We start from the raw sequence: 20118 nt of genomic DNA on the forward strand, positions 1-20118 counted from the left end.
AATAGGTTCTCATTTGATGTGTGTGTGTTTCCTTGGAGTTCTATAGAGAATATCGCTGTCATATTAAGCACACATTCCTGATTTAGTAGTGTAAATGAAAACAGCTGTTTTTTCTTTCTGTGTACATTTCTCCGACACGGCCAATTAATCACTCTTAAGCAGCACGTCAGTCTCTAAAGGTGCGTTCCTCACCTTATCTTTTCCCTGTAATGACCCACAGCATTTCAAAAAGCCATATTCATCTTCAGTCCCGCTGATACAGCTGTCAGACTGACTGATTGATTGATATATGTGTTCACAGGTGGTAGAAATAAGAGACGGCTATAATTAGGTCCTTTTTAATATAATAAGAACAATTTTGGCAAAGAACCGTTCAGTAAAGAGCTATTTTTCTAAGTGTAAAGAACATTTTAAAATCTGAAGAACTATAAAGAAACTTTTGTGCAATGGAAAGGATCCATGGATGTTAAAGTTTCTTTATATAAGCATAGATGCTAATACATAACCTTTATTTTTAAGAGTGTGGAAGTATTCTTTCTATCCTCTTTTCACAGTCCTTAAACAAGTTGTCCTGGAACCTCCTAGAGACAAGTCCATTAATGAAAACGGTTGTTGGAAAACTACTTGACAGATCCTGACCAGAAGGTGTCTGGTATGTTTTGAGTTTATCTCCTTGTTTAAAATTGATAACCTCATCCAATCCTCTCAGAGCCAAATAAGGAGGGATATTGAGTGTCCTATCATTCCAGGGAGGAGTTCTTAAGCTTTGCCAAAGACAAGGTTCATTCCTATTAAAAGCTGTTTGGCTTGGCCCTGTTTTAAGTTTAGTCACTCAAGCCAACAATTACATCTGCGCACCGCATCTCCCTGTACCTGTTGAAAACATCTCGCACAATCCATTATAGAGCATCGTCACAAATCGCAGAATTTGAAAAGGGAGCTGTCTTTTATTCTGCACATTGAATATACATCTGAAGATGAGTAAACTCTCAAAAGTCTTTGCTCAATATTTATTTTCAGACCAGTGTTGGGTAAGCTGTTTTGAGCCTGTGGTTTGTTAAATGACAAACTGCTCATACTTTAAAGTAGTTAAAGTACTGTTAAGTTAATCTAACTCAAAAGTAGTTACCTATAGTTAGGTACCCAGACAGCAACATAGTGTCGGCCCAGATCCGGCCCACATTTGGTACACATGGATTCCAGACATACCAGATGTGGGCCTGATCTGGGCTGACACTATGGTGCTGTCTGGGTAGTAGTTACAGTAATTCCACTTCAAGATAGTGACCTAATTATTTTTGGTAACACCTTATTTTATTTGTGGGTTAGGGTAGCTACTATAGCAATAAGGGTAAATTATGCATAGTTACATGCAATTAAACCTACACCAAAACTTATTACCCTGCATATTACATAAATATATATGGTTAATTACTGGTTTTGAAATGTGTAATTACAAGGACACCTTAATATAAATTGTAAACCTTATATTATATCATATATATTATATAGTATTATTTATTTATTTTTTGCAATTGTGGGCACCAATAAATAATTCACAATAACTCCAGGAGCATGTATTACCAAAGTCAATAGTGTCCGTTTTTAATTTCATGTTAATATAATATTTAAGAAAAAGATTATTGTCAATTGCATCCAAACCAAATGGTTTTAACTAAATGCATACATTCACGATGGAATATAATGTATGGGTCAAATTTGTGAAAGGTTGAACAGAGTTTATCTTTCCTCAATGGAAAATAAATCAAAATGTCTCTTACAAGAGTAATTTATGTGTCCCTGCTGGCAAATAAAGCGATGCTCCCTTTTGCATCCGTAACATTACCAGCTGGAGTTGCCTTCTTTGGAAGAAGTGGTGCCAGAACAACATAAAGTATGAATCACACCATGTCCTTTTCCTGACACCATTCCAAATGCCTTGTTGTTCACTTAGCGCAAAACACTCGAGCCATCCATCCTTTTGAGAGGGAAAGTAATCTGACTTATGTTTGTGTAACATTTGATGGGGTCTGAGCAAAAGCAGCCTGGCATTTATGTCTTCTTTTCCCCCTAAACAAGGATGAAAAGCAATTTATACTGTGAAATCTAAACTACGCCCATAATGTCTGCACATTCCCCTACTCAGAGAAAGGTTACCTTGTAAAGAGGTGCATCTATACAGCCATGAGAATGACTGCGTCCTTTCATGCGGTGAAAGATAGCTATCTAGTACTCTACAAGAGTTAGAGCCGGAACAATTTATGTGTTGTGCTAGGAAGAGGTTTCAATTATTGGAATACCAAAGCACATTATTCACTCACAGCACCAATAATAATAATAATATGTTAGCTTCCAGATATTTGAACACATAAAAACAGGCTGATGTCAAAAGAACTTTTGAATTCCTCAAATAACTTTTTATTTTCTAGTTGTTGAGATAATTATCATGTGCAGGGGCTTGAAAATCAGCGTGAAATGTTGTTTGCAACCCATTTTACTTCTGTAATCTAATGTAATTAGCCTGACGTCGTCATACTCAGATTCTAGTCAGAATGTGAGTCTGATACAGCTGCATTGGGCTGTGATTATGGGGCGTGTTTCATCAGAACCAGGGAAAAAAAATGCCTCTGCAATGCTAATTGGATAGACCGAATCCCATTGGAAGGACGGCAAAAACATATTTCCGATCGACAAATGCCTTGATCGTGGTTCTCTGTTCCTCTTTTAAAATGAATGCGCTGTCTACATCTTCTATAACAGACGCGATGGCTGAATCTACACATAAATTATCCAGCGGCAGCCATTCTTTGTTGTAAACAAATTCAAGCCAAGCGCTCTTTGGTGACGTGGATGGTTACGTTACCATTGCTCATCTGTCCATCATCGTTTAAAGCCCGCCCTGACAATTTGATTGGTCCGAACAATTTTTGTTCGGGCATAGTAGCTCCTCAACGGATCGAGTCAAGACCAAACTTCTCGACCTAAAAATTTTGTGGGCGGGGTTTGGGCTGGCATCCAGGCTATAATGTAATCTTAACCATCAGCAATTGATCGGATGGTGAAAAGGGGTTGAAGGTAATGATTTTATCTTGACTGTGCCCATTTTAGGATAATGCATAAAAACGCTGTTCCAACGCTTGCATAAAAACAAGATGTTCCAATGAGAGGGATAAAAAATTTTATCCGCTAAGAAGACATGCGCATAAACTACGCTGGAAACATGTTTACCAAATAAATCCCTCAATGTGCAAAAAAAAAACTCACGTGACTGAGCCTCGACAGAAGATCCGATTGGATAACTGGACTAACCAGTGGACCAACCACATTGCACAGGATTTTAAACGTTGGTTTGGTCATTCTGAAATGCCTGAGCCAAAGTCTGTCATTAAAATGATTTGGTTTAATTCCCTCCAAGAAGTAAAAAGAGCCACAGTGGCTTCGCTCATAGCAGCAACGCACATTTCTATTACAGATATTTTGTTGTCTTGGACACATGGGATGGAAGTCCTGCTTTATTCGCAAAGGTTTTATGTGATATTCCAGTTTTGCGCACAAGTTAATTTGTTACTGAGAAAGCACTAAGTTTATATTGTATACTTCTCACATTTCCTTGGTTCTCAGAAGCAGAACTTGGCATAGTTGAGTGAACCTCTTGTTTTGAACGAAAACAGCGTCTTCTCTTCTCTGATGACGTGTTTACTGGCGTGAGGGCGGGACGACCTGTCGCTCACATGATATCCACCAATAGCAAACCACAACCATCCAATCTAGAACCGTCCTACATTTGTTCTTGTTCCAGACGCCGTCTCACTCGGATATACGTGACAATTCATACTTTGCAGTCACGTGACTACCATGGATACCTGGCGGGCAACAAACGCTGACAAAATGACGACTAACAGCGGCCAGCCAGTATAGTGAGGCTATTTTGTTTCCATAGCACATTAACAAAACATTTAATGACACTAATAACACTAAAAACAATACAATTACTAAACATTAATAATATCACTAAAATGATATAGGCCTAAAAACAGTCTTTAGTTCACGAACAGCACAACTCTGCCATTCTGTGAAAATCAAAAGCAGCTTCAAAAACGTGTTTAAAAAGAAAAATTCTTCTATTTTTTTACTGTCATTAATGTAGGCCCACAAGAGAAATATTAAGATAGTCGCTATACCGTTATATCCATCGTCGTCTCAACAACTATCTGGCATGCCGTTTACACCTCAAAACACCAACTTTTGTATATTAAAACTGGCGATGTCCTGGCAAGATCCTTGACTAGATTACTGGGTTTCGTTGCTAGAGAACGACGTTCTTGCCCGCCAGCCAGTACTTGTGACGTCACGTGCAATGTATGAATAGGGGAGAAAATACATATTTTTGGAAATAACCAGTTCCTTATGATTGTTAAATATTTTCTCATATAGTGTACATTGAAGTACACATTGAGAAATCATGGATCAACATAATTTAGGGTCCTTGGCATTTTACTGTTCTGAAGACCATTGGCTTTCAATGGCAAAAAAAAAAAAACAGCACCGTTTTAAGTATTGATATTGTCTCTGCTTGGTGAATGTATTTTGAAACCTGTTTTGATAGAGTCCAGATATAGTACTGCATCTCTGTATTTTATTATAGCGATATAGAAGTTGTATCTCAACTCAGACTTTATCTAAATAATAATAATACAATCAGTACAGAACATCAAAGAGGCGGAAGCTATGTGAGATAGTTGTAGATGAGTATGGTGTTGTCCAGCAGTGAGATGTTTTCATTTGATATGAATGTCTGTAGATTATGGAGGTGAACTGCCTGTTCTAGGATGGTGAACCGCCACCCGTAGTTCCTTTAATCAGAATGTCTTCTCCAGAACTCAGACTTGTTTAAATGATTCAAGGTGATATGAAACATATACCTGCATTACTGCATTATCTCTGTTTCAGATTAATATCAGCCAACACATTTCTCTGTTTTTTTTTCTTTCTGTATGGACAGTAAATGTATGACACTAAATGTACAGTGTGATGTTTTCTCATGATAAGATATGCAGGCAAGATGTCTGATTTCCATGTTTCAATATAGCCCCTGTGAAATGCTTGAAATGTATAATCCTGTGGACATATTTCCCTTTTATAGGGGCCAAGCACCGCAGCACTTTTTTCCTCTGATTCCTGAGCTCATGACGATTCGATTGCACCCAATGTGTCAGGGTCTGGTGTGGTTGAAGAAGACTCACAGGCAAAAGCTCTACTTGAAACAGTTTTCTCCAATATATAACATACAGGTACAGACAGGCAGGCTGGAAGACGGGCAGGCACACACACTAACACATCCACGTATGACTATACAAGACTAACAATCGACCAGGACAGGAAGGAGGACCGGATGCAGCAGGACGGACTCCAGGATGGTCCAGGCGGCCATGGTGGAGCAGACTGGTCAGGGGTGCCGCAGGACGTGCAGGCGGCCAGGGCGGAGCAGGACGTGCAGGCGGCCAGGGCGGAGCAGGACATGTAGACTGCCAGGGCGGAGCAGGACGTGCAGGCGGCCAGGGCGGAGCAGGACATGCAGACTGCCAGGGCGGAGCAGGACGTGCAGGCGACCAGGGCGGAGCAGGACGAGCAGCGGTCGATCCGGTGGTGAAATGTGGCCCCGATCTGGAACAGGGTACACAACCTCTCGTCGTCGAGGGTGCTGTGGAGGGCAATCCGGATGAAACCCTCGACGAACGAGAGGAAGTGGGGGCATCTCTCAGCCAGGGCGATAATTGTGACCCCATCGTCCATCTTGGGGCGGTCGATTGTTCTGTCAGGGTCTGGTGTGGTTGAAGAAGACTCACAGGCAAAAGCTCCACTTGAAAGAGTTTACTCCAATATATAACATAAAGGTACAGACAGGCAGGCTGGAAGACGGGCAGGCACACACACTAACACATCCATGTATGACTATACAAGACTAACAATCGACCAGGACAGACTGAACAGGAAGGAACTAAATACAAGTACAAATGAGCACTAAGGAGGTGAAGACAGGTGACACAGATGATGATGACGAGGGACAGGTGGATAATGAGGGAGTGAGTTCAGGTGTGGAGACAAGAAGGATGCTGGGAAGTGTAGTGAAGACAAAGACAGGCTGGTGCAGACGAGGACTGTGACACTATGACCTAATTTTCCGTCATAAAAATAAGTCGACCATTTTGAATTGTCCAACAATCCTACTTTTGCGAACTCGTCCTAGACGGTTTGTCCAATTTGCAAGAAAATATTACCAGATCATCTTCAGGCAGTGCAGACAAAAAGTTATGGAATTCAAGTTGATTTGTCAAACCGTGTTTGATAAACGCACAAAGAAATTTTAAGTAGCGCTTGGGAAAACAGAATTTTCAAATGTGTATAACTCTGGATGTGGTTGACTGATTTTGACGGGAGTCATCCTTAGGTTTCTGAATCCTTCTGAAACACTTCTATGTTGTTGTTGTTTTGTCAATATGCATTCTCTTTACCTAGTTTATCATTCAATACTATTAGTTTGACAAACGTGGGTTTATGGGTTCCCCCAAAACTGTAAAATTGGAGCCCTACAGGCACCAGCTAAACAGTGAGAGTGGTCCTCTCAGATCTGTCAATCTCTTTCCAGCTCAACCAATAGCGAGAGTCTGGGGGTGTGACTACTGTAGCAGGCGGAGCCAGAGGGTGTTTAGAGGGTGTGAGACCACGGCAGACATGTTACATGGGAAAATACACCTGTTCAGAAAGAAAAAAATATTTAAGTTTATATTGTTTACTTTGATGTGTCCAGTGTAACAGCCTCAAACAGTTGTGCCACGTCCCATGGTGGCACACGTACATCACGGACACATCTATTTGATGTTTGCATTTACATCTGCAAGATGTATTTTTCTAGAGTGTTTGCTCATCTACACTATGTCTCTTTGGACCTGTTTACACTTGGTATTATATTAAGATGCATTTTGGTCGATCGGATCACAAGTAGACGAGGGAGACACATTCCCTTTTACACCTGGTGTTTTAATCCATCTATTTAGTACACTTTCAACCACTTCTATCCTGATTTATTTGAGCGGAGGGTCTATGGGCAGGTAAATATATGGGTTTTTCAGATCTTTTGATCTAACTGACAAAATAAGCAAACTTCAAACCAAACTTGGGTCTCCAGCCGACAAAGTTTAAATCCTGATTTAAATACTGATGAAAAATTTGATCAGTAGACGGAGAGTAGATGATCTTTAGTGGCTGTTTTGAACATATTCGAACACATGAGTGTTTACACTATGTAACCAATCCAGTCTAATGTGTTTCCAACTACCTCTTGAAGTGGTCTGAGTCATGTCAAAAATGCCTCTGGTGCAGATATACATTATCTAGACAGGATGTTAGTCTACTCAATTGCTTACTCATCATGAAACATAGCAACACAGCTAAAAGTATTCCTAATATGTTTGACTCTTTCTTGAAAATAGCCTAGTTTTACTTGTTGAGACATGCCTTCACAAGCTCCTGTAAGAGATGTTTGTGATATTTCTGTTAAAAAGGGACGTTTGCAAAATATGCACTATGTTTGTAGTTCCGCTGGCATAGTGTAACAGAAACTACATACTTCACCTTTAAGAATGCAATAATGTGGCAGTTTCATCCGGTTGTCTAGTGAAGCTTTAATCTCATAATATTTACGGAATAGTCCTCAAACAGATATAACCCAATTCTATTTTTAGGATGTTAATGTCTTTGCTAAATATGTTACTGTCATTGCCGCCAAACTCAAACAATTGCTGTTATGATGACAAAGGCTGCTTGCATAATAATTGAGACAAGGTAATAAGTGAAGAATTACAGGCATGTTAGGTGAGCGAACTGATCAAATATTAACTCTGGGATTTTATGTGCGTGACTGCGCACTCCAGACCAGAAATAAACTTGAAAGCATGTCAGTCAAACAGACAGGTGACGAGATGAAAGGAACTGTTAAAGAAAGACAGGAATGGCCAGAGAGAGAAGAGAGAGAGAGAGAGAGAGAGAGAGAGAGAGAGAGAGAGAGAGAGAGAGAGAGAGAGAGAGAAGAGAAGAATGAGTAAATTTGCTTTTGTACAGCCTAAAGCAATACATCTCCCTCGAGACCCGTCTCTCCTGCTAGACTGACAACAGCAAAGACGAGGAAAAATGTGGTTGGGAGAAGTTCAAAAGTAATCACATACCGGAAAGGTCTAGACTTCCGAGCAAAACAAGAAATGTGGCATGTACTGTATTGTTACTTATTGAAAGATTTATGGGTGAATCATGGATTTGGTGTATCCGGTTTCATTTAAAAATTGTCAGTTCTTTGAAATGCCGGCTCGTCCAGAAAGTTATTTGTATTGTAACAGGAATACAAATGACCATTGTAGGATGAATCATTGATTCACTCCTTTGTTTGGTCTTCAGAAGTACAGCTCTGTGGTGATTCACCTCTTAGCTGAGTGACTTCATTAACTGAAACCTCTTAACCGATAAACTACACCTGGATGCTTGTGACTAAATCCGATCACACAGTAAGTGTGTAATTTTATTTCATGGAACCACAGTGAAGACCTTTGAGGATGTGAGGTGATGGTGAATGATAGTCACGCTGAAAACAGCCTGTAGACGTCAAATTAGCACGCTAATGAACTGAAAAGGAATAGAAATGAAAGCTCTTTCATCTTTTACTCACCCTCAAGTAGTTCCAAAACTGTTGGACTTTCTTTCTTATGTGGAAGACAAAAGGAGTAGTTTCACAGATTGTTCACGCTGTTCTTTCCAAAAGTGAAGTGAATAGAGACGAACGCAGTCGAGCTCTTAAATATACCAAAAATGTTCTTGCGCAGCATTCCAAGTGTTCTGAAGCAGACTGAAATTGATTCAACTATTCAAGAATTGCACATCAAGATATTTGATGTAAATTATCCTGAACAAAACCACTGGCTTTTGAGACGTTGTGTTTGATTAGAACATTTTCACTAGAAGTTGTTTTAACAACTAGTATAGTATATATTATAGTTTATATTGCATAGTAGATAAATTAATTATAAATTTATTAATAAATGTATTTAAGATAAATTAATAAATTAATTATGATGTATGAAAAACAGTCACAGTGGCTTCCCCGATTGCATTGACTTTGTTCTCCTGAAGACATGGGATAGAAACGGTGGTTTATTCGCACATGTTTTATGTGATATTCCAACTTTGGATGGAAACATACCTCAGCTAATGAGAATGCTTCTTGAAATAGGTAAGGTAATCTGGTAATCACTTATGATCATATCTCATGAGAATGCCAACAGAGCCAATGACCTCAGCTTTTGAGAGTTCATTTCCTGTTATGGCTGACGGTTCACAACCAGTCATAGTCTTGTATTAACAGACCCGAAACTCACTTGATGTTTAATGTCGTTATTTGAGTGTGTCTGGTGATTAGCCATACACTGTCATAACCTGAGCCAGATGAGTGAATAATTGCAGTTTATGATAGCGCTCTTGACAGATCAAGCTCAACTGACAGCTTCAGGAAGGCGTAGCCACTGAGACTCAAGCCAAAGCAATCAGGTATGGCACGCAAACACATTGATGCAATCTGTCAAGAGCCATCATTCTCAGACTTATCACACAACAAGAGTCTGGAAGAATAGAGGTCCATGTGAAACTACAGGTTCATATGCAGGCTGTCGCCTTTCCTATATGTATTATATACAGTATTCAACATTTGAAGTGGATCAAAAAAGTTCATCAAAGTTGTCCTAAGACAAGAACAGGTATTATTCAAAACTCATGTATAACTTTGATAAAAGGTTGTGGATCCACTTTGTTGACTACTGTGTGTACATATATACAACAGTTCGTTCTAGATCTTGATTCTGATTGGCCTTTTTCAGCCATGTGATATTCCCCCAGTATCAGCACTCAAACCGTTTCACCGTTTGTATCACTCCGCGTCACAGCGAGTGTAATGGCGGACGAGCAAACTCACCATCATTTTACAAATACTACTGTTGTTGTGTAGTTTTCAGATTTTTTTTAGTCGAGAATATAGTTATTTGGACCCCAAATATGCAACTTATTTATAAACATAGCGCCTATTTGACCATTTGTTTAGACATTCTGCCGTCAGCAGCCGCTCATGTACCCGCAGAGAACAGCTTCATCTCGGAGAGTCCCTCGGGAATTTGCCGCTGGCTCTTATGTAGATAGTGTTTAAACATGATGTATAATTCATTTTGGGTATATCAAACTGCCAATCTTTGTCTTATTAATCTATTACTTGTTCCAGAGCAAATCTATTTGGGTAAGGGCAAAGTTAGGTTTCATAATTTTATATTTGCTTTCACTTTAACACATTCTGTTGACTATAAGTAACGTTGCACCTACATTCGACTAACTCTCATTAGAGTATTCGTTTTTAACTGACATAACTAGCACTTCTTTAGTACAAACTTTATATATATATAACATGCCGTTTTTAGATCCGTTACTGATTGTAATTTTGACTTCAGTTAAAAGTTAGCTACATTATTACACCATTAGATAGCAACAAAGACTGTCTTTATGACTGAGTAAAGACGTTTTATATTGAAAGGGACTGAAACAAGGTTATAAACAATAAGAAGCAACTTAAAAATGCGTTGCACCGTCATGGGGAATTCCCTTAACTGTTTAAATGACAAAGACAAATATATAATTTTCCTCAGTGGACTTTCTGTTCTTTACATTTAGGTATGTCTTGATAGTTGTTCATTTATTTATGAGAGAGAGAGAGAGCGAGAGAGAGAGAGAGAGAGAGAGAGAGAGAGAGAGAGAGAGAGAGAGAGAGAGAGAGAGAGAGAGATGTGAGAATGAATACAATAGTGAATATTTACTCTATAAGATTACAATTACCCTGAAATGTGAATTCAGGTGTGCTAATGATCATTGTTTACTGAACATTTTTTTACTTCAGGCATTTGAAAGCTTTACGACTAATTGGTGTCAACAAAGTATTCCACTGTTTACTTTTAAATCCCTGGTGCTCAGGTAAACCGAAAATAATGAAGGCTACTCGCTAAGCTTTTCTATTCTCTCCAACTTCTGTCTGGATTTGGACAGCAAACCACAAAGCACCTCTCAGCTGACAGCTAGTTAGCTGCCCTGCAACACTCAGAGCTCATTTATGGCTTACTGTGTTTTGTAAGTTTTCTCTCCCGTAAACTATAACTTTTCTTTTCTTTTTCATTTGAATTACAGTTTGCACCTTTCAAATTAAAGTAAAGAGGAAAACTTTAAACTTTTTGTCACATGCTGCTGTATGCATTTTAAGTTCAGTTGAACTTTGAAGTTTTAGAATTCGCCATACAATTTAGAGTTCAAGTTTTAGAATTCTGCGGAGATTAGAATGTAATCCTTTTTCTCTTCAGATCTTTCCACAGAGATGCCTCATGTAGTTAAACTCTTAATTACGTCTTCCACAGCTAATTACAAGTTGTTAAAAGCAGAGGAGATAATTAGTAATTAGTAAAAGATCTGAGAACTGGTTTAGTGGGCAGATTTTCTCAGTCGTATTTAGATGTTTGATGTCCTTTCTATTCATTTGTCTTAACAATCCACGTTACAGCATACAAATTATTATAATTTGAGAGATATTACAAAATAATTATTTTTAAATATTACTTACAGTATAACAACTACTATAATAATTATGTCTGAGGGCATTTAGGAAGGCAAGGAGTGAACTCTGATTTTTATTTTACCAGAGGAAAATAAGTCAGAATTAAATGTTTCCTTAGAAAGCAGTTCTTCCTCAGTATTTTTGTCTTGTTTTCCAGTACAGATATTGTATGGTACTAAATTATATGTATGCAGTACTTATAATCCATTTTTTCACTTGAGCATAGACCCGGAAATAAAATTTCCAACTTGAATGCTTTAGAGCACATGACTTCAGTTTGGTCTCAGGTGAAAAAAAATAACTTACTTTTTTTTTTTTTACATTTATGGTTATGAAAAATGCACACACATACACACACACACACACAAAAAAAAAATATATATATATATATATATATTAATTTTTTTTTTTATGGAATATACCAAACACTTCTAACTAGATAAAATTAGTTCCCTTTCAAGGGAACTTCGAGCTGCGTCAAACGCTGCGGGAACGCCCCTGCGTTGTGCGTCATGAAGCACGTATGGAATCAGCCCAATGGAGAGATGAAACGTCATAGGCGGGTGACGTCATCGACCAGGAAACTATAAAGCACCCCAAAAACACAAGCGCATTAGCTTCTGTGCTTTCAGTCGCGCTACATGTGAATCTGTCCCTGTGTGATATTGTCTGTCTTACATACCCTGCACCACACAAACAATTTATCCCTATATATATATATATTGAGAGATTATGGCGGACGAACAGCAGTTTAGAAAGTGTGTTCCTCCCTGCTCGCGTTATTTAACGAGCGGGGATACACATGATCTTTGTGTTGTTTGTTTGGGAGTTCAGCATGCCCAGTTTGCTCTCGAGGGAGCAGACTGTGAGCATTGCGAGCGTTTGCCGTTAAGGACGCTCCGCTCCCGCCGGTCGCTCTTTGAGGAGAGCGGTTCGGTGCGCGCTCCCCGCGGTTCGGGTCCCGCTTCTGCCGAGGCAGAGCGGCGGCGCTTATCGTGGGGATCGCAGATGGATCTCACAGCGGGGTTTGAGACGGGCTCTGCCTTATCTCTCCCTTCACCTGTGAGATCCAGTGCCTCAGTCCCGGGTTCGGAAGCACGCGCTGCGGTTTCTTCCGCTCGGGCTGAGGCACCAATGCTGCAGCTATCCAGTTCTGAGGAACTTGATGTTGTTAGTGTTGAGGGAGATGTGGAGGATTCGCCACCCCACACTCCTAAGAGTGATGAGCTTATGGAGGTGTTAACAAGAGCTGTTGAAAAACTTAATATTGAATGGCCAGTGACTAGACAGGAGTCTGTTTCTAAATCAAAGTTGGATGAGAGATTTTTGCCGTCACGTGTGCAGCCTCCACGCCGGTGCCTGCCGTTTTTCCATGATCTCCACACCGAGGTGTCGAAATCATGGAGAAAACCGGTGTCATATAGAGTGTTTAGTCCCCAGACTTCAACATACGCTAATATTATGGGAGCCAAGGCTCATGGTTATGGTGCGTTGCCTCGTGTGGAAGAGACGCTTGCGAGCCATCTCTCCCCCGAAGCAGCATCATCTTTTAAGGCACCGGCATTACCCACCAAGCCTTTAAGAAACACTTCGGCTTTGGTGGGTAAAGCATATTCGGCAGCAGGTCAGGCTGCGTCATGTCTGCATACTATGTCAATCTTGCAGGCATACCAGGCTGATCTGCTAAGGGACATGAGTGAGAGTGAGGAGGTCAGTACTGACGTAGTTCGCGAACTGCGTCAGGCTGCTGATTTATCCCTGCGTGCCACCAGAGAATCGGCCAAATTAATGGGTCGTTCTATGGCAGCTCTGGTGGCCGCAGAAAGACATTTGTGGTTAAATCAGACTAATATTAAAGAGAGAGAAAAAGCTTTTCTTTTAGATGCTCCTCTTTCTCCCATGGGGTTGTTTGGTGATGCTGTGAATTCAGTTATCGATAAATTCCAAGAAGAAAAGAAACAAACTGCAGCTTTTAAAAAGTTTCTTCCCCTTAAAGTTCATGTCCCTGGGGCTGCTGGGCGGGAGCAGCCCCGGCCGTCTTCGAGCTCATCACATAGAGCGCAGCAGAGGCAGAGTGTCGCGTCTCGTGCTCCCCCTGCTGGACAGTGGGCTCAGCCGCGACACTCTCAGCCGAAGCCTTCTCCCAGTAGAACTGATCTGAGGACAGTTATATTGGCTAAGAAGGCTTCGGCTAAGAAGAAGTCCTGACGCCAAGCCGTTCAGGATGCTGAGGGTGGTCCCCACCGAGGCGGAAAGGTGTTCACCTCTTTTTACGGTGCCCATTCCTCCTCGGTGCCCTCAGGGGCTCGTTCTGCCAACCCCGCCTTTATGCCGGGGCACAGACGATCCCAGCGAGCGCTTTCCCGAGGGACGCTCGCTCCCTCTGAGGAGGGTCTCAGAGCGGTCAGACCAGTTGTTCCCTGCCGGTGCGCCGTTACAGGGCGCTGCGTCTGCTGCTCAAGTTACACCAGAGGCCAGTCTCGAGAGGCTGGTACCCTTAGTAGAATTTCTGGCAGAGTGGAAAAGCCTTCCAAAAATATCTCATTGGGTCCTGCAGACAGTAGAAAAGGGTTATGCTATCCAGTTCAGGTGTCGTCCACCAAAATTCAGAGGGGTTCTGCACACAGTGGTGGGCCCCGAGCAGGCTCTGGTATTGGAACAAGAGGTGAAAACGCTCCTTCAAAAAGAGGCTATAGAACGGGTTCCTCCTCCCAGTTTGGAGTCAGGTTATTACAGCCGATATTTCATCGTTCCAAAGAAGGATGGGGGGTTGCGTCCAATTTTAGACCTGCGCATATTGAATCGCTCGGTAGGGAAGCTAAAATTCAAGATGCTCACTATCAAGCAGATCGTGTCTCAAATCAGGTCCGAGGACTGGTTTGTCACGATAGATCTGAAGGACGCATACTTCCATGTGTCCATCCTTCCACAACACAGGAAGTTCCTGAGGTTCGCCTTCGGGGGCGAGGCGTACCAGTACAGGGTTCTTCCGTTTGGCCTAGCTTTATCTCCCCGCACTTTCACGAAATGCATGGATGCAGCACTAGTGCCTCTGAGGCTTCAGGGCATTCGTATTCTCAATTACATCGACGATTGGTTGATTTTAGCTCAGACCGAGCAGATGGCGGTTCGGCATCGAGATGTCGTCCTCGCTCATATCAGAAAGTTGGGGTTGAGGCTGAACGCAAAGAAAAGTGTATTATCTCCTTCCCAGAAGACCACTTTTCTGGGTGTCGTTTGGGATTCGGTATCGATGCGGGCGCGACTCTCTCCGACCCGCATCGCTTCGATTCTCTCAGCTGTGAAACAAGTGAAGCTAGGCCAGCTACTCACTGTCAAGCAGTTTCAGAGACTGTTGGGTCTGATGGCAGCAGCGTCCAACGTTATACCTTGCGGCCTGTTGTACATGAGACCGCTACAGTGGTGGCTCAGGACCAAGGGATTCTCCCCGAGGGGAAATCCGCTCCGCACGTTCAAAGTCACGCGGCGCTGCCTTCGTGCTCTGGTCATGTGGAGAGAAACTTGGTTCCTATCCAAAGGTCCTGTGCTGGGGGCTCTTTGTCGTCGCATAACGCTAACGACGGATGCTTCCCTCACAGGGTGGGGGGCGGTCATGAGTGGTCGCCCAGCCCAAGGTCTGTGGCAGGATCATCATCTTTCGTGGCACATAAATTGTCTAGAGATGTTGGCTGTGTTTCAGGCTCTGAAACACTTCCTAACAGACCTGAGAGGCCATCATGTGTTAGTTCAATCAGACAACACGTCGGTGGTCTCTTATATAAATCATCAGGGGGGCCTGCGGTCTCGCCGGCTTTACAAGTTGGCCCGTCAGATCCTCCTGTGGTCCCAAGGGAAGCTACTATCTCTGAGAGCAATGTATCTCCCTGGGTATTTGAATGTGGTAGCAGACTCCCTGTCGAGGCAGGGGCCGAGGCCAGGGGAATGGAGACTCCACCCCGAGGTGGTGGAGCTCCTTTGGTTGAGTTTCGGTCGCGCCGAGGTGGACCTATTCGCTTCCAAGGAGACCACTCATTGTCATCGGTGGTTCTCCATCACTCTTCCAGCCCCCCTGGGGTTGGATGCTATGGTGCAGCCGTGGCCGAGGTCACGTCTGTACGCCTTTCCCCCGATTGCTCTGTTACCAGGAGTTCTGGAGAGGGTCCGCCGGGACGGGGTCAGTCTACTACTAGTAGCCCCGTTCTGGCCGGCCCGAGTATGGTTTGCGGACCTGATTTCTCTCCTGGACGGTTCTCCTTTGGAGCTCCCGGTCAGGAGGGATCTACTCTCCCAGGCGGGGGGCACGATACTTCACCCCCGCCCAGAATTGTGGAAACTGTGGGCTTGGCCTCTGAGGGGGCCCAGCTCATAGACTCCGGTCTCTCAACCGAGGTTGTTGAGACCATTCTTAACTCCAGAGCTCCATCCACGAGGAAGCTTTATGCCTTGAAGTGGAAACTTTTCACTTCTTGGTGTGGAGAACACCTGCAGGACCCAGTTAACTGCCCAGTGGGTGCAGTGCTGGAATTCCTGCAGGAGCGCTTCTCCACAGGGTTATCCCCCTCCACACTAAAGGTGTATGTGGCGGCACTAGCTGCTTACCACGTCCCTTTCAGTGGAGTTTCTCTTGGGAGACACCCGCTTATAACTCGTTTCCTCCGTGGCACTTTGAGGCTGAGGCCAGCAGTTCGTACGAGGGTGCCGACTTGGGATCTGGCCATTGTATTAGAAGGTCTTTCCCTAGCTCCTTTTGAACCTATCGAAGAAGTTCCCGAGAAGTTTCTCACTTTTAAGACTATCTTTTTGCTTGCTATCTCTTCACTAAAAAGAATCGGAGATTTGCAGGCTCTGTCGGTTTCACCCTCGTGCCTGGAATTTGCACCTGGCATGGTTAAAGCTTTTCTGCATCCTAGACCAGGTTACGTTCCTAAGGTTCCTACTAATATTGTTAGACCTACGGTTCTGCAGGCTTTCTGTCCTCCTCCATTTATGTCATCGGACCAGGAGAAACTTAATTCACTCTGCCCTGTTAGGGCATTAGACGCTTATGTCCACAGAGCTGCCCTGTGGAGGAAATCAGAACAACTTTTTGTATGTTTCGGGCCACCCAGGAAAGGGTGTCCGGCGTCTAAACAGAGAATGAGCAAGTGGGTGGTTGAGGCTATCTCACTTGCTTATGAGTCGGCTGGCCAGCCTTCACCTTTGGTTGTCCGAGCTCACTCTACCAGGAGTATGGCTGCTTCTAAAGCTCTTTTGTCGGGGGTTTCCCTGAGTGATGTTTGTGATGCGGCTGGATGGTCTTCACCGCATACTTTTATTAAGTTCTATGACCTAGACTTAAGCTCTACCCCTGGGGCACAGGTGCTCTCGTCCTCTGTGCGCTAGTCTCACATGACGGTCATTTGGTCCTATGGCGACGTGGGTATTCGCGTTCCCGCAGCGTTTGACGCAGCTCGAAGTTCCCTTGAAAGGGAACGTCTCGGTTACGTATGTAACCCTAGTTCCCTGATAGGGAACGAGACGCTGCGTCGCTCCGCCATACTCCCGGCACTCCCGTTAGCGCTTCCTTCAAGCCTATCAGAAGCTAATGCGCTTGTGTTTTTGGGGTGCTTTATAGTTTCCTGGTCGATGACGTCACCCGCCTATGACGTTTCATCTCTCCATTGGGCTGATTCCATACGTGCTTCATGACGCACAACGCAGGGGCGTTCCCGCAGCGTTTGACGCAGCGTCTCGTTCCCTATCAGGGAACTAGGGTTACATACGTAACCGAGACGTTTCCTTTTTATTTCCAATGCAATATTTTTTTTACGCAAACAATACAAGTGGGACAATTTTTTTCAGGACCATTTAACTTTTTCGAATCATGTCAATAATTTGTTTTCTGTGTTCACACTGCAAATGCCAAAACCATTGCCAACTTTCATACCATTGCGATGACATAAAAAATCTCAATCAAACAAACAAACATAAAACAGCAACATGGGTAAAATCATACGTTTACTTGAGATCCAAAAGACTTAAATCTAAAACTATCTAAATTAAATAAGTTTAAGCTTAAAACAAGAAGAAGAAAAAATATGAGGTTAGAAACAACATTATTTTTTCTGACCCCATTGGCAGATTTTTTAAAATTATTTTTAGGCAAAACTATCTTTAGTTGTTTGGCTTCTCAAGTAAATGTCCTTGATTTAGAAATGTTTAGATATTTGTACTGGAAAACAAGAACATATATATATTTTTTTTTTTATCCAATAATTAATTAATATTCTAACTTAACTACATTTTTCATTAATGTAACAATATTTAGCTGCGGTGCACAGTAAACATTGTTTTTTTTATTTTATTTTTTATTTTTTAGGTAATAAATAAAGATGATTTGAGTATGTTTCTCAATAAACTACTATTTCAGTTGTTCTACTTCGAAATCCTTTGGATTTAAACCACGTTTAACTCGCTACACAGTTCCATATATGGACAAAAAAGAAAACAAGAGAGATGTGCTACAAGCAAATTTAGCAAATACAGCTTCTTAGGATGTTGCACATTAGGAGAGTTAGCTCCTGAAATGTTCCCTCTCTCCACATGAACAATGTCTTTACTCAACAGAATGGAGCTGTCGTTTACTAAGGGTCAGACCTGCAAAGAAATGACCTGTCACCGTTGTTCAGTGTCTACCTACCTTCTCTCTTCTTTTCTTGTCGTTTCTATGACTACCACCTTCTCAGAGCCGAGGTGCCTTTACATTAGTGCCTGCTTGCAAGTGTTTCAATTATTTGCAAACAAACTTGCTTTACAATCATCATAAATGTACGGTATGTGCAAAGAGTTTTAGGATCTAGCATTTAGCATGCTAATCTAGTCGAATGCTAATGATCATCTTAAGGATGATATGTTGTCCCTTTAAGGCTAGTAAGTTTACTCAGCACCCACATAGCAATGCCTCTGGTCAGATAATTCTGAAAATGGCAAACATTTGCAGCATAAACTCTTGCAGAAGTGCATTTCCTGCAGCTAAGAATGATGGTGTTAGCCTAAATGGCTAAAACTGTTTCTCAACATAGCAGGTACCAATTAGAAATCACAATTTTCTTGGCTGAAATCGTGAGTGAGGAGCAGATTTTGTGTGTGAACACGATGGTTATTGTAGTTCTAGACTAAATGTGATAATGTATTTATTCATCTCACATCAAACAGATTCAGTATTACTTACAATTAATAAAAACCGTGAAATGCAAACTCAGAATATTACGCAAAACTGCAATAATTAAATATGTTAAATGACACAAATATACTTTTTGTACTTAATCTCACTTTATTAACCAATGTCTTTGCTGCAAACCATTGATTATTTGATTACACCGTATGAATAATGACTTTAGATAAACCACATTAGTGTTTTTTTTATTGCTAAAGTTATTTTTGAACTTTCTTCTCCTGCATCCTATTATTCACTAATACAATATTGTAATGTTAATGTAAAATTGTAACTTTTAAAAAGTAACCTTCCCCAACACTGTTCTTAAGTCGGCTGTTTCACTAATAGTATCTATTAATATTCTTTTGTAATACTATTATAAGTATTTTTTTGTAAGATTTGATTTACACAGTAATCCTTTTTCACAAGGGGAACGCATGAGTCCGAGTCCGAGGATTGAACGGCTCAGTACATTGTTAGACATTTCTGTAATTTGTACAGTTAAAAGTGTGAAATTTCTACTTCTTTTTCAGGGAACACATTTCTCTCTGTAACAGTGTATGGTGAGCAAAGTTGGCATACATTTTAGAGCAGCACAGGGGTGGCCGCTCATATTTTTCCCATTACACGTATGTTCCCTAAAGTTTTCAGAGAATACAACATAATGCACAACAAAAAGTTGTAAGAGAGGAGAAATGGTGAAGATGCACTGTCCTAGCATTAGCAGACTGTTTATTTTGAGTTATATGTGCAATGTTTTAATTCTTTATGAAAAATTATATTTTACAAATAAAATAATTACAGTAGTGTACTGATTACCTGAGGTTTTTTTTACAGTAATTACACTGTATTGTGTAATTACAGTACCATGTAGTTACTGTAAATCTGAAATACGGTTATAGTACTGTAAATCTTAATTACTGTTTACATTAACAGTGTTGCCAGTAAGTTACCGTAAAAACTCCTTGAAATGTCTAACAGTGTAGAACGTCAGGAGTTGTTATCTAGTATTTACTGTAAATACGACATGGCGAGGACGCAGCATAAAACTATAATTTTCATCTACACATTTTCAAATGCAAAGCAACATGCTAAAGACCACATTTGCAGGAAAACGCAACTCTCGCAACCACCCACAACATCGTATTTGTAGTTTTTTCAGAATATGAAAAAATCGATGTGGTTTAAAAAAAAATCTAAATAAACATCCAAAATAAATCTAGCAGACAAATTCGGCCGA

This window comes from Siphateles boraxobius, unplaced genomic scaffold (genome assembly GCF_051911475.1).
Source record: "Siphateles boraxobius isolate OS27281-9 unplaced genomic scaffold, OSU_SipBor_1 118, whole genome shotgun sequence".
Taxonomy (NCBI): Eukaryota; Metazoa; Chordata; class Actinopteri; order Cypriniformes; family Leuciscidae; genus Siphateles; species Siphateles boraxobius.